This window comes from Schistocerca nitens, chromosome 1 (assembly GCF_023898315.1).
Source record: "Schistocerca nitens isolate TAMUIC-IGC-003100 chromosome 1, iqSchNite1.1, whole genome shotgun sequence".
Lineage (NCBI taxonomy): Eukaryota > Metazoa > Arthropoda > Insecta > Orthoptera > Acrididae > Schistocerca > Schistocerca nitens.
In genome coordinates, this window is record NC_064614.1 from 792357104 (window position 1) to 792368379 (window position 11276).

Consider the following 11276-nt stretch of genomic DNA (forward strand, 5'->3'; position numbering starts at 1 on the left):
TGCACAAGAGCTCTGTACAATCGCAACAGCGTGCAGCGATCCGTACCCCAAGAAGTGTGGCTGAGGCAGCGGAGGGCGTTGAGGTGCCGCCAGCGCTTTTGCTTCAGCTGAGTAATATGAGGAACCCATGTGAGCCGGTCATCAAACACGAGTCCTAAGAAGCGGCAAGTTTCCACCACTTCAAGCAGGTGCCCATTGAGGTAAAGTTCAGGATGAGGGTGGACCGTCCGACGCATGCAGAAGTGCATAACTCGAGTCTTGGCTGCAGAGAACTGAAAACCATGAGTCAGAGCCCATGAAGCTGCCTTGCGAACGGCTACTTGCAGCCTGCGTTCGGCGACTCCCGTAGTCGTGGAGCTAAAGGAGATGCAGAAGTCGTCGGCATACAAAGAAGGAGACACCGACGACCCCACGACTGCAGCCAGACCATTAATGGCCACTAGAAATAAGGAGATGCTCAACACCGAGCCCTGCGGGACCCCATTTTCCTGTATATAAGATGAACTAGAGGCGGCACCGACTTGCACCCGGAAAGAGCGGCGCAATAAAAAGGTTTGAAGAAAAGCCGGGAGCCGACCACGAAGACCTCACTCATGCAACGTAGCAAGGATGTGATGCCTCCATGTGGTGTCAAAGGCCTTCCGCAGATCGAAAAATACAGCAACGAGATGCTGACGTCGGGCAAAGGCCGTACAGATAGCAGATTCCAGCCGCACCAAATTGTCCGTGGCAGACCGGCCCCGATGGAAGCCACCCTGGGATGGAGCGAGGAGACCGCGCAACTCAAGGACCCAACACAAACGCCGCGCCACCATACGTTCGAGCAATTTGCACAAAACGTTGGTGAGGGTAATGGGACGATAGCTGTCCACCGCCAGTGGGTCCGCACCGGGCTTCAAGATGGGGACAATAAGACTCTCACGCCATTGCGACGGGAACACGCCCTCGCTCCAAATGCGGTTAAAGATGGTGAGGATGTGTCTCTGGCAGTCCCTGGAGAGATGCTTCAGCATCTGTGTATGGATGCAGTCCGGTCCTGGTGCTGTATCAGGGCAATCGGCGAGGGCGGCGAGGAATTCCCTCTCGCTGAAAGGAGCATTGTATTTTTCAGAACGACGTGTGCGAAACGATAACGGCGTCTGCTCGGCTCGCTCCTTGAGAGAGCGAAAGGCGGGGGGATAAGTTGCAGCCCGCATCTCGTGGTCGTGCGGTAGCGTTCTCGCTTCCCACGCCCGGGTTCCCGGGTTCGATTCCCGGCGGGGTCAGGGATTTTCTCTACCTCGTGATGGCTGGGTGTTGTGTGCTGTCCTTAGGTTAGTTAGGTTTAAGTAGTTCTAAGTTCTTGGGGACTTATGACCACAGCAGTTGAGTCCCATAGTGCTCAGAGCCATTTGAACCATTTTGGATAAGTTGCAGTCGCAGAGCTCTTAGCAAAGTGCGCAGCAAGGTGTTCAGCAATGGCGGCAGCGTCCGTGCAGACAGCGCCGTCCAAGGAGATCCCAGGGACACCCATAGGGGTCTGGTGTCCATAAATCCGCCGTATCCGGGACCACATGAGCGAGGGGGAGACACGGGAGCCCAGGGATGAGACGTACCTCTCCCAGCACTCCTGCTTACGCCGTGTAATAAGACGACGGGCGAAGGCACGGAGCCTCTTATAGGCGATGAGTGTCTCGAGAGACGGGTGCCGCCTATGAGGCTGGAGGGCCCTCCTACGGTCGCGAATAGCCTCAGCAATCTCCGGCGACCACCAGGGTACAGCCTTCCTCCGAGGGAGTCCAGAAGAGTGGAGGATGGCAGCCTCGGCCGCCGAAATGATTGACGTGGTTAAGACACGGACCACCTCGTCAATGTCACCCTGTGGGGGAGACTCAATGGTTGCCGCGGAAGTAAAACCCAGCCCGTCAGCCCTGTGGAGAGCCCAGTGGGGCAGGCGCCCAGAAGAATGACACTGGGGCAGTGACAAATAGATGGGAAAATGGTCACTACCACACAGGTCAGGATGCACTCTCCAGTGGAGGGATGGGACAAGTCTGGGGCTGCAAAGAGAGAGATCGATGGTCGAGAACGAGCCATGGGCCACACTGAAATGCGTGGGAGCACCGGTGTTCAAGAGGCTAAGGTCGAGCTGAGCCAACAAATGCTCCACGGCACGACCGCGGTCATCGGAGACAGTCTCACCCCATAGAGGGTTGTGGGCATTGAAATCGCCCAGCAACAAGACAGGTGGCGGCAGTTGGGCTATCAGAGCAGCCAGGACATGCTGTGCGACAGCACCATCCGGTGGAAGGTAAATACTGCAGACGGTAATAGCCTGTGGCGTCCACACCCGAACAGCGACAGCCTCTAAAGCTGTTTGTAGAGGTACAAACTCGCTGTGAAGAGAGTTAAGGACATATATGCAGACGCCACCAGACACCCTTTCATAAGCTGCCCGGTTCTTAAAATAACCCCGATAGCCACGGAGGGCGGGGGTTCGCATTGCTGGAAACCAAGTTTCCTGCAGAGCAATGCAAAGGAAAGAATGAAGGCTGATAAGTTGGCGGAGCTCAGCTTGATGGTGTAAGAAACCGCTGCAGTTCCACTGGAGGATGGTATTAGCCATGGATGGGAAAGGCGTGAAGGGACTGGGGAGGCAGATTACGCCTCCGGGGCCCATGCTGCAACTGACTCACCACCTGTACAACAGCCAGCTATTGCGTCCGAGGGACTGGCGAGATCCATGTCCTCAGCGGACGCCAGAATCTCCACCTCATCCTCAGACGCAGAGCCTGTAGGAAGCGGTGGAATGGGTGCCACCGCAATGTCGGTAGCCTTGGGGAGTTTCTTCTTCTTCTGCTTCTCGCGCTGTGCCTTTGGTGGTTCAGGCTGGGAGGGCGTCACTGGGTCAGTCTCAGGGACAGACGACGACCGTGTGTCCCGACGACCAGGGACCGGCGGTTGTTTGAGCCACTTGCAGCTGTCGGCTTTGGTACCGGTCGGAACTTGCGAAGGGAGGTCCCCAAGGGACCCCTTTCTTACGAGAGTAGCCGAAGAAGTCTTACGCTTCTCCGGCTGGGAAGGGGGAACTGATGTCCCCGATGGTTGGGGGGGTGTTACTCCTGAAGTAGATGGAGCAGGAGCAACAGTGGGTTTAGTGCCCCCCACCATCAAGGGGGCAGGTGTGGGACTTCGACTCGGAGAGCTGACTGGAGCGACAGTTGCGGCATAAGAAGCTGTCATGCACACTGGATGAAGCCGATCATATTTCCGCTTCGCCTCAGTGTACGTCAGGCGGTCGAGAGTCTTGATTTCCGTGATCTTCCGCTCCTTCTGCAGAATCGGACAGTCTGGCGAGCAAGGCGTATGGTGCGCACCAGAGTTCACACAGATTGGAGGCGGGGCACAGGGATGATCAGGATGGGATGGTAGACCGCAATCGCGGCAGACGAGGTCGGAAGCACAGCGTGAAGACATATGGCCGAACTTCCAACACTTGAAGCACCGCATCGGGGGAGGGATATATGGCTTGACATCACAACGGTACACCATCACCTTGACCTTCGCAGGTAACGTGTCACCCTCGAAGGCCAAGATGAAGGCACCGGTGGCAAATTGACGATCCCTTGGACCCCGGTGGACACGCCGGACGAAATGGACACCTCGGCGCTCCAAGTTGGCGCGCAGCTCGTCATCGGACTGTAAAAGGAGATCCCTGTGGAAGATAATGCCCTGCACCATATTCAGACTTTTATGGGGAGTGATAGTGACGGAGACATCCCCCAGCTTAGTACAAGCGAGCAAGGCCCGCGACTGGGCGGAGGATGCCGTTTTTATCAACACCGATCCGGACCGCATCTTGGACAAGCCCTCCACCTCCCCAAACTTGTCCTCTAAATGCTCTACAAAGAACTGAGGCTTCACGGATATAAAAGATTCCCCATCAGCTCTGGTACAGACAAGATATCTGGGCGAATATGTCTCACTTTCATGCAATGCCTTTCGTTCCTCCCATGGTGTGGCGAGGGAGGGGAACGATTTGGGGTCATAAACGTTACCTTTAAAATGGGCCCTCGAACGCTTAGAGACTGCTGGTGGCTGGCCACCAGCAAGAGAAGATGTGCCACGCTTCATTGCGTGTCATCCACCCTGATGCCACCTACTCCGACCAAGTGCCCTCCCCACGGGCGCCACCCAGCCATAGCAAAGGCCACCTGGCAGGGTGGCCATTGCCGGGAGTCCCGATGCCCCAGGGAGATGGGCATCTACTCCTTGGCATACGTGGGGAGTTAACGGCGCAGGCATCAGTAGAGCGATCCCTGTGTTGTCAGGGGGCTACAACCAAGAGGGTACATGGCGGCCCCACCACAACGGACTGGCTACCGTGCTGGATGTTAGGTGACATGTGGTCCATGGTCGCCGTCAGTGCAGAAAATGGCCCTGCACAGTGTTTGGCAGAAAGTGTACGCAGGTGCGTATCCATGCCCAAGCGATGGATAGCGGGCAGGACTGCAATGCAACGACGAATAAGATGGCGCCCACGAAAGCAGCTGGCTGGAATGCAAGTGGCGATACACAGCAAAGCCTAGGCCAAGGTGTACGCCACAGCAGTGTCAGACACGGTCCGCATCACGTGTATACGAGCAAATGAACGTTGCTGCGCTGTCAGGACACTAACTACAGTGGTTAGCTGCATTTACCTCCGTGGCAATATCTTGCAGTCCTCCAAGCCTCTTGACTACAGGTACCCGTATGTGGCTGGATAACAAGTGGATAGATGCCGCATCTCTCTCGCCGTCAGGTGTTGCCACGAATCATACTTAACGTGGCTTTCTGCACGCGTCAGCGTAGCGTCAGTCGATCAAAGTCGGGACAAGTCGCATAAGAGGAGCAACAAAAACGCGCATTTCCGGTACCGGGAATCGAACCCGGGCCTCCTGGGTGAGAGCCAGGTATCCTAGCCACTAGACCACACCGGATAACGGCGGCAGCGCTCTTCCAGCGAACGCAGCAACCACGCACGGTTAACTGTCGACAACTGTAAAAAATCCACTCTCTCGCGTTATAGAACGGCGTGCTCCGGACGCATTTCGTGGAGACGAACGCCAGCAATGATGAGAGCAAAAGGCGCCTCCAAATCCTGTCGTTGCACCACGCACTGTTCTACGGCAATTCACGAAGCAGAAGCTCACGCCTTGTTGTGCTGTTTTCTTTGCAGGCAATAAGCGCAGCCGTCTTCGACACAGGAAACATTACACGTTTGGCAGCTGTGGGGTTGGAACCCACGCCTCTCAAGAGACTGGTGCCTGAAACCAGCGCCTTAGACCGCTCGGCCACGCTACCTACACAACACGCGCGTCACAAGAGCTGCGTCCTACGCCACGAGAACACACCGCAGCGGCACAAAAGTGAGACGTAAAAATTGGCAACGGTGGGATTCGAACCCACGCCTCCGAAGAGACTGGTGCCTAAAACCAGCGCCTTAGACCGCTCGGCCACGTTACCGCTGGAGCACGAGCGGCGAAACGTTTCCTTTGTAGTACAAAGATCACTCCGAAATGTAAGTGTCTTGGCAATCGCTGTGCCATGTATTTCCACTGCTCTCCCACTGGAAGCGTCTCTTTAGGCCATCCACAACAAGAAAATGCCGTGCCCGCCGTATGGTAGCGACGCCACTTGTCTGTAGCTGTCGTAGTTAAGGAGACAGCATCGAGAGACGTTTTCGTGCTGTGACCAGGTTTCGAACCTGGGCTTTCCGTAACCACTAAAGTATCATAGCTGTACCTGTCAGGCGGAGCTAGAATGCTCCATGTAACAAACATATGTGAGCTCAAGGAGGTTACACGTGAAGAGAAAGCGGCAGGTTAACACGACTACAGCAAAACCCCTGGCAGCGCTGGGATTCGAACCGACGCCTACGAAGAGACTGGTGCCTTAAACCAGCGCCATAGAGCGCTCGGCCATGCTACGTGCGCTGCAATGGGCACCAGTGTTCCTAGCATTTGTAGAAACAGTGCACGCCACAGCTTCCTGTTCTGCTGGGGCTGGCTGCTCATCCATCGCACTTCAAAACAACTGCCCTTTTCGACTACAGAGAGCAGCGGACGTCTGCGCTCTGGGAGGCGACATTACGTGTTGGTGAGGAAGTGATAGTGCAAACTGCGGCCTGCGGAACACGAGTGACAAAATCAAGAGAGCACTGTCATTTCGAGTACTCGTGCACTATCGCTATTGCAACGGCAGTAAGGCAAAACTTTCAAAATTGCCGTGACCAGGATTCGAACCTGGGTTATTGCGGCCACAACGCAATGTCCTAACCACTAGACGATCACGGCCACGGCCACGAAGCCACCCACGAAAGCAGCTGGCAGGAATGCAAGTGGCGATACACAGCAAAGCCTAGGCCAAGGTGTACGCCACAGCAGTGTCAGACACGGTCCGCATCACGTGTATACGAGCAAATGAACGTTGCTGCGCTGTCAGGACACTAACTACAGTGGTTAGCTGCATTCACCTCCGTGGCAATGTCTTGCAGTCCTCCAAGCCTCTTGACTACAGGTACCCGTATGTGGCTGGATAACAAGTGGATGGATGCCGCATCTCTCTCGCCGTCAGGTGTTGCCACGAATCATACTTAAAGTGGCTTTCTGCACGCGTCAGTCGAGCAAAGTCGAGAGAGGAGCAACAAAAACGCGCATTTACGGTACCGGGAATCGAACCCGGGCCTCCTGGGTGAGAGCGAGGTATCCTAGCCACTAGACCGCACCGGATAACGGCGGCAGCGCTCTTCCAGCGAACGCAGCAACCACGCACGGTTAACTGACGACAACTGTAAAAAATCCACTCTCTCACGTTATAGAACGGTGTGCTCCGGACGCATTTCGTGGAGACGAACGCCAGCAATGATGAGAGCAAAAGGCGCCTACAAATCCTGTCGTTGCACCACGCACTGTTCTACGGCAATTCACGAAGCAGAAGCTCACGCCTTGTTGTGCTGTTTTCTTTGCAGGCAATAAGCGTAGCTGTCTTCGACACAGGAAACATTACACGTTTGGCAGCTGTGGGGTTGGAACCCACGCCTCTCAAGAGACTGGTGCCTGAAACCAGCGCCTTAGACCGCTCGGCCACGCTACCTACACAACACGCGCGTCACAAGAGCTGCGTCCTACGCCACGAGAACACACCGCAGCGGCACAAAAGTGAGACGTAAAAATTGGCAACGGTGGGATTCGAACCCACGCCTCCGAAGAGACTGGTGCCTAAAACCAGCGCCTTAGACCGCTCGGCCACGTTACCACTGGAGCATGAGCTGCGAAACATTTCCTTTGTAGTACAAAGGTGGTTATTGGTATGTTTAAGGTGGACTAAACAGCTAAGGTCATCAGTCCCCAATTCCAAAAACAGGCGAGACATAAAGTAGCGGAGCAGATAAAACCCCAAGGGGAAGGAGACTCCCCCCCCCCCCCCCAGGCACTAAAGAACACAAATTAGGCAACGAACACTACAGAAAAGAAGAGTACAGACGAACACCAGACAGAAAGAAACAGACGAAAAGAAGATGGCCGGAGACTGGTTGACTGACCACAAGAACAAAAAAAAAGGAAAAGAGGCAACCATCCGACGACACAACAAAATAGCAACAAATATTGAGAGACGCGAGGACAAAAGACACAGAAAAGGAAAGGTGCAGGACCACCTAAATGGAACCATAAAAAGGACTATCACGGATAAAATGTAAAACATTGTCAGCCGTGGAGGCATCGTCACATAAAAGCAAAGGCAAAGTGCCTGGGAGATTAAAAGACTGCCGGAGGGTGCGCAGTCTGGGACACTCCAATAAAATGTGGGCGACCGTCAGCCGGGACCCACACCGACACAGGGGGGGATCCTCGTGACGCAAAAGATGGCCGTGCGTCAGGTAGGTATGGCCGATGCGCAGCCGACACAGGATTACAGAGTCCCTGCGAGAAGCCCGCAGGGAGGAACGCCACACATCGGTCGTCTCCTTGACAGCCCGCAGTTTATTCGGGGCTGTCATGCCACGCCACTTAGCAGCCCACATCCTAAGCACCTTACGGCGCAACACCCAGCCGCTGGTCGCGAGCCGTAAGGCCGATCTCCAAAGCTGGGGCGTCGATCGCCCCTTTGGCCAGCCTGTCAACACGTTCATTCCCTGGGATGCCAACGTGACCTGGCGTCCAAACAAAAGCACCGAACGACCAGAGCGGGTAATGGTGGAAACAGACTCCCGAATAGAGGACACCAGAGGAGAAGAGGGATAGCAGCGGTCGATGGCCTGGAGGCTGCTCAGGGAGTCACTGCAGATGACGATGGACGTACCTGAGCAGGAACGCATAAGCTCGAGAGCGCGCAATATGGCCACCAGCTCTGCAGTAAAAATACTGCAGCCAGCCGGCAAGGAGCGCTGTACAACATGGGCAGCATGAGCAAAAGCGTAGGCAGTGCGACCATCAACCAGGGAACCATCAGTGTAGACAGTCTCACAGCCCGGAAATGAGGCGAGGAGCGCAAGAAAACGGCGACGGAGGGCCACAGGCGGAACCGAGTCCTTGGGTCCCTGTGCCAAGTCCAGACGGACGGACGGACGGGGCAAACACCAGGGAGGCGTAGGTGCACGGACCCGGAAGGGAGGCAGAAGAGGGAATGAGCCCAGTTCTGACAGCAGGGACTGGACGCGGACAGCTATGGAAAGCCCAGACCGAGGTCGCCGTTCGGGCAGATGGAGGACCGTGACAGGGAATAGCAGGCGACGATTGGGATGGTCCGGCGAGCAATGCACATGGACAGCATAGTCGGCGAGCAGCCTATGGCGGCGAATCCGCAGCGGGGGAACCCCGGCCTCCACCAGTAGACTATCCACGGGGCTCGTACGAAAAGCGCCAGTTGCAAGCCGAACCCCACAGTGGTGTATTGGGTCTAACAACTTCAACACTGAGGGCGATGCAGACCCATAGGCCAGGCTCCCATAATCAAGCCTGGACTGCACAAGAGCTCTGTACAATCGCAACAGCGTGCAGCGATCCGTACCCCAAGAAGTGTGGCTGAGGCAGCGGAGGGCGTTGAGGTGCCGCCAGCGCTTTTGCTTCAGCTGAGTAATATGAGGAACCCATGTGAGCCGGTCATCAAACACGAGTCCTAAGAAGCGGCAAGTTTCCACCACTTCAAGCAGGTGCCCATTGAGGTAAAGTTCAGGATGAGGGTGGACCGTCCGACGCATGCAGAAGTGCATAACTCGAGTCTTGGCTGCAGAGAACTGAAAACCATGAGTCAGAGCCCATGAAGCTGCCTTGCGAACGGCTACTTGCAGCCTGCGTTCGGCGACTCCCGTAGTCGTGGAGCTAAAGGAGATGCAGAAGTCGTCGGCATACAAAGAAGGAGACACCGACGACCCCACGACTGCAGCCAGACCATTAATGGCCACTAGAAATAAGGAGATGCTCAACACCGAGCCCTGCGGGACCCCATTTTCCTGTATATAAGATGAACTAGAGGCGGCACCGACTTGCACCCGGAAAGAGCGGCGCAATAAAAAGGTTTGAAGAAAAGCCGGGAGCCGACCACGAAGACCTCACTCATGCAACGTAGCAAGGATGTGATGCCTCCATGTGGTGTCAAAGGCCTTCCGCAGATCGAAAAATACAGCAACGAGATGCTGACGTCGGGCAAAGGCCGTACAGATAGCAGATTCCAGCCGCACCAAATTGTCCGTGGCAGACCGGCCCCGATGGAAGCCACCCTGGGATGGAGCGAGGAGACCGCGCAACTCAAGGACCCAACACAAACGCCGCGCCACCATACGTTCGAGCAATTTGCACAAAACGTTGGTGAGGGTAATGGGACGATAGCTGTCCACCGCCAGTGGGTCCGCACCGGGCTTCAAGATGGGGACAATAAGACTCTCACGCCATTGCGACGGGAACACGCCCTCGCTCCAAATGCGGTTAAAGATGGTGAGGATGTGTCTCTGGCAGTCCCTGGAGAGATGCTTCAGCATCTGTGTATGGATGCAGTCCGGTCCTGGTGCTGTATCAGGGCAATCGGCGAGGGCGGCGAGGAATTCCCTCTCGCTGAAAGGAGCATTGTATTTTTCAGAACGACGTGTGCGAAACGATAACGGCGTCTGCTCGGCTCGCTCCTTGAGAGAGCGAAAGGCGGGGGGATAAGTTGCAGCCCGCATCTCGTGGTCGTGCGGTAGCGTTCTCGCTTCCCACGCCCGGGTTCCCGGGTTCGATTCCCGGCGGGGTCAGGGATTTTCTCTACCTCGTGATGGCTGGGTGTTGTGTGCTGTCCTTAGGTTAGTTAGGTTTAAGTAGTTCTAAGTTCTTGGGGACTTATGACCACAGCAGTTGAGTCCCATAGTGCTCAGAGCCATTTGAACCATTTTGGATAAGTTGCAGTCGCAGAGCTCTTAGCAAAGTGCGCAGCAAGGTGTTCAGCAATGGCGGCAGCGTCCGTGCAGACAGCGCCGTCCAAGGAGATCCCAGGGACACCCATAGGGGTCTGGTGTCCATAAATCCGCCGTATCCGGGACCACATGAGCGAGGGGGAGACACGGGAGCCCAGGGATGAGACGTACCTCTCCCAGCACTCCTGCTTACGCCGTGTAATAAGACGACGGGCGAAGGCACGGAGCCTCTTATAGGCGATGAGTGTCTCGAGAGACGGGTGCCGCCTATGAGGCTGGAGGGCCCTCCTACGGTCGCGAATAGCCTCAGCAATCTCCGGCGACCACCAGGGTACAGCCTTCCTCCGAGGGAGTCCAGAAGAGTGGAGGATGGCAGCCTCGGCCGCCGAAATGATTGACGTGGTTAAGACACGGACCACCTCGTCAATGTCACCCTGTGGGGGAGACTCAATGGTTGCCGCGGAAGTAAAACCCAGCCCGTCAGCCCTGTGGAGAGCCCAGTGGGGCAGGCGCCCAGAAGAATGACACTGGGGCAGTGACAAATAGATGGGAAAATGGTCACTACCACACAGGTCAGGATGCACTCTCCAGTGGAGGGATGGGACAAGTCTGGGGCTGCAAAGAGAGAGATCGATGGTCGAGAACGAGCCATGGGCCACACTGAAATGCGTGGGAGCACCGGTGTTCAAGAGGCTAAGGTCGAGCTGAGCCAACAAATGCTCCACGGCACGACCGCGGTCATCGGAGACAGTCTCACCCCATAGAGGGTTGTGGGCATTGAAATCGCCCAGCAACAAGACAGGTGGCGGCAGTTGGGCTATCAGAGCAGCCAGGACATGCTGTGCGACAGCACCATCCGGTGGAAGGTAAA

The 11276-nt window shown here is 55.9% G+C and overlaps 6 non-coding genes across 6 annotated transcripts; all 6 read right to left on the bottom strand.

The window, feature by feature from the left end:
* Nucleotides 1-4886: 4886 nt before the first annotated feature.
* Trnae-cuc (transfer RNA glutamic acid (anticodon CUC)) lies at nt 4887-4958 on the bottom strand. Its single transcript has one exon. It is a non-coding gene; the product is annotated as a tRNA-Glu (tRNA).
* A 282-nt stretch (nt 4959-5240) lies between these two features.
* Nucleotides 5241-5322, bottom strand: Trnal-cag (transfer RNA leucine (anticodon CAG)). Its single transcript has one exon. It is a non-coding gene; the product is annotated as a tRNA-Leu (tRNA).
* An 80-nt stretch (nt 5323-5402) lies between these two features.
* Nucleotides 5403-5484, bottom strand: Trnal-uag (transfer RNA leucine (anticodon UAG)). The gene has a single exon. It is a non-coding gene; the product is annotated as a tRNA-Leu (tRNA).
* A 758-nt stretch (nt 5485-6242) lies between these two features.
* On the bottom strand, nt 6243-6314 carry Trnah-gug (transfer RNA histidin (anticodon GUG)). The gene has a single exon. It is a non-coding gene; the product is annotated as a tRNA-His (tRNA).
* A 717-nt stretch (nt 6315-7031) lies between these two features.
* Nucleotides 7032-7113, bottom strand: Trnal-cag (transfer RNA leucine (anticodon CAG)). The gene has a single exon. It is a non-coding gene; the product is annotated as a tRNA-Leu (tRNA).
* An 80-nt stretch (nt 7114-7193) lies between these two features.
* Trnal-uag (transfer RNA leucine (anticodon UAG)) lies at nt 7194-7275 on the bottom strand. The gene has a single exon. It is a non-coding gene; the product is annotated as a tRNA-Leu (tRNA).
* Between the last annotated feature and the right edge of the window lie 4001 nt (nt 7276-11276).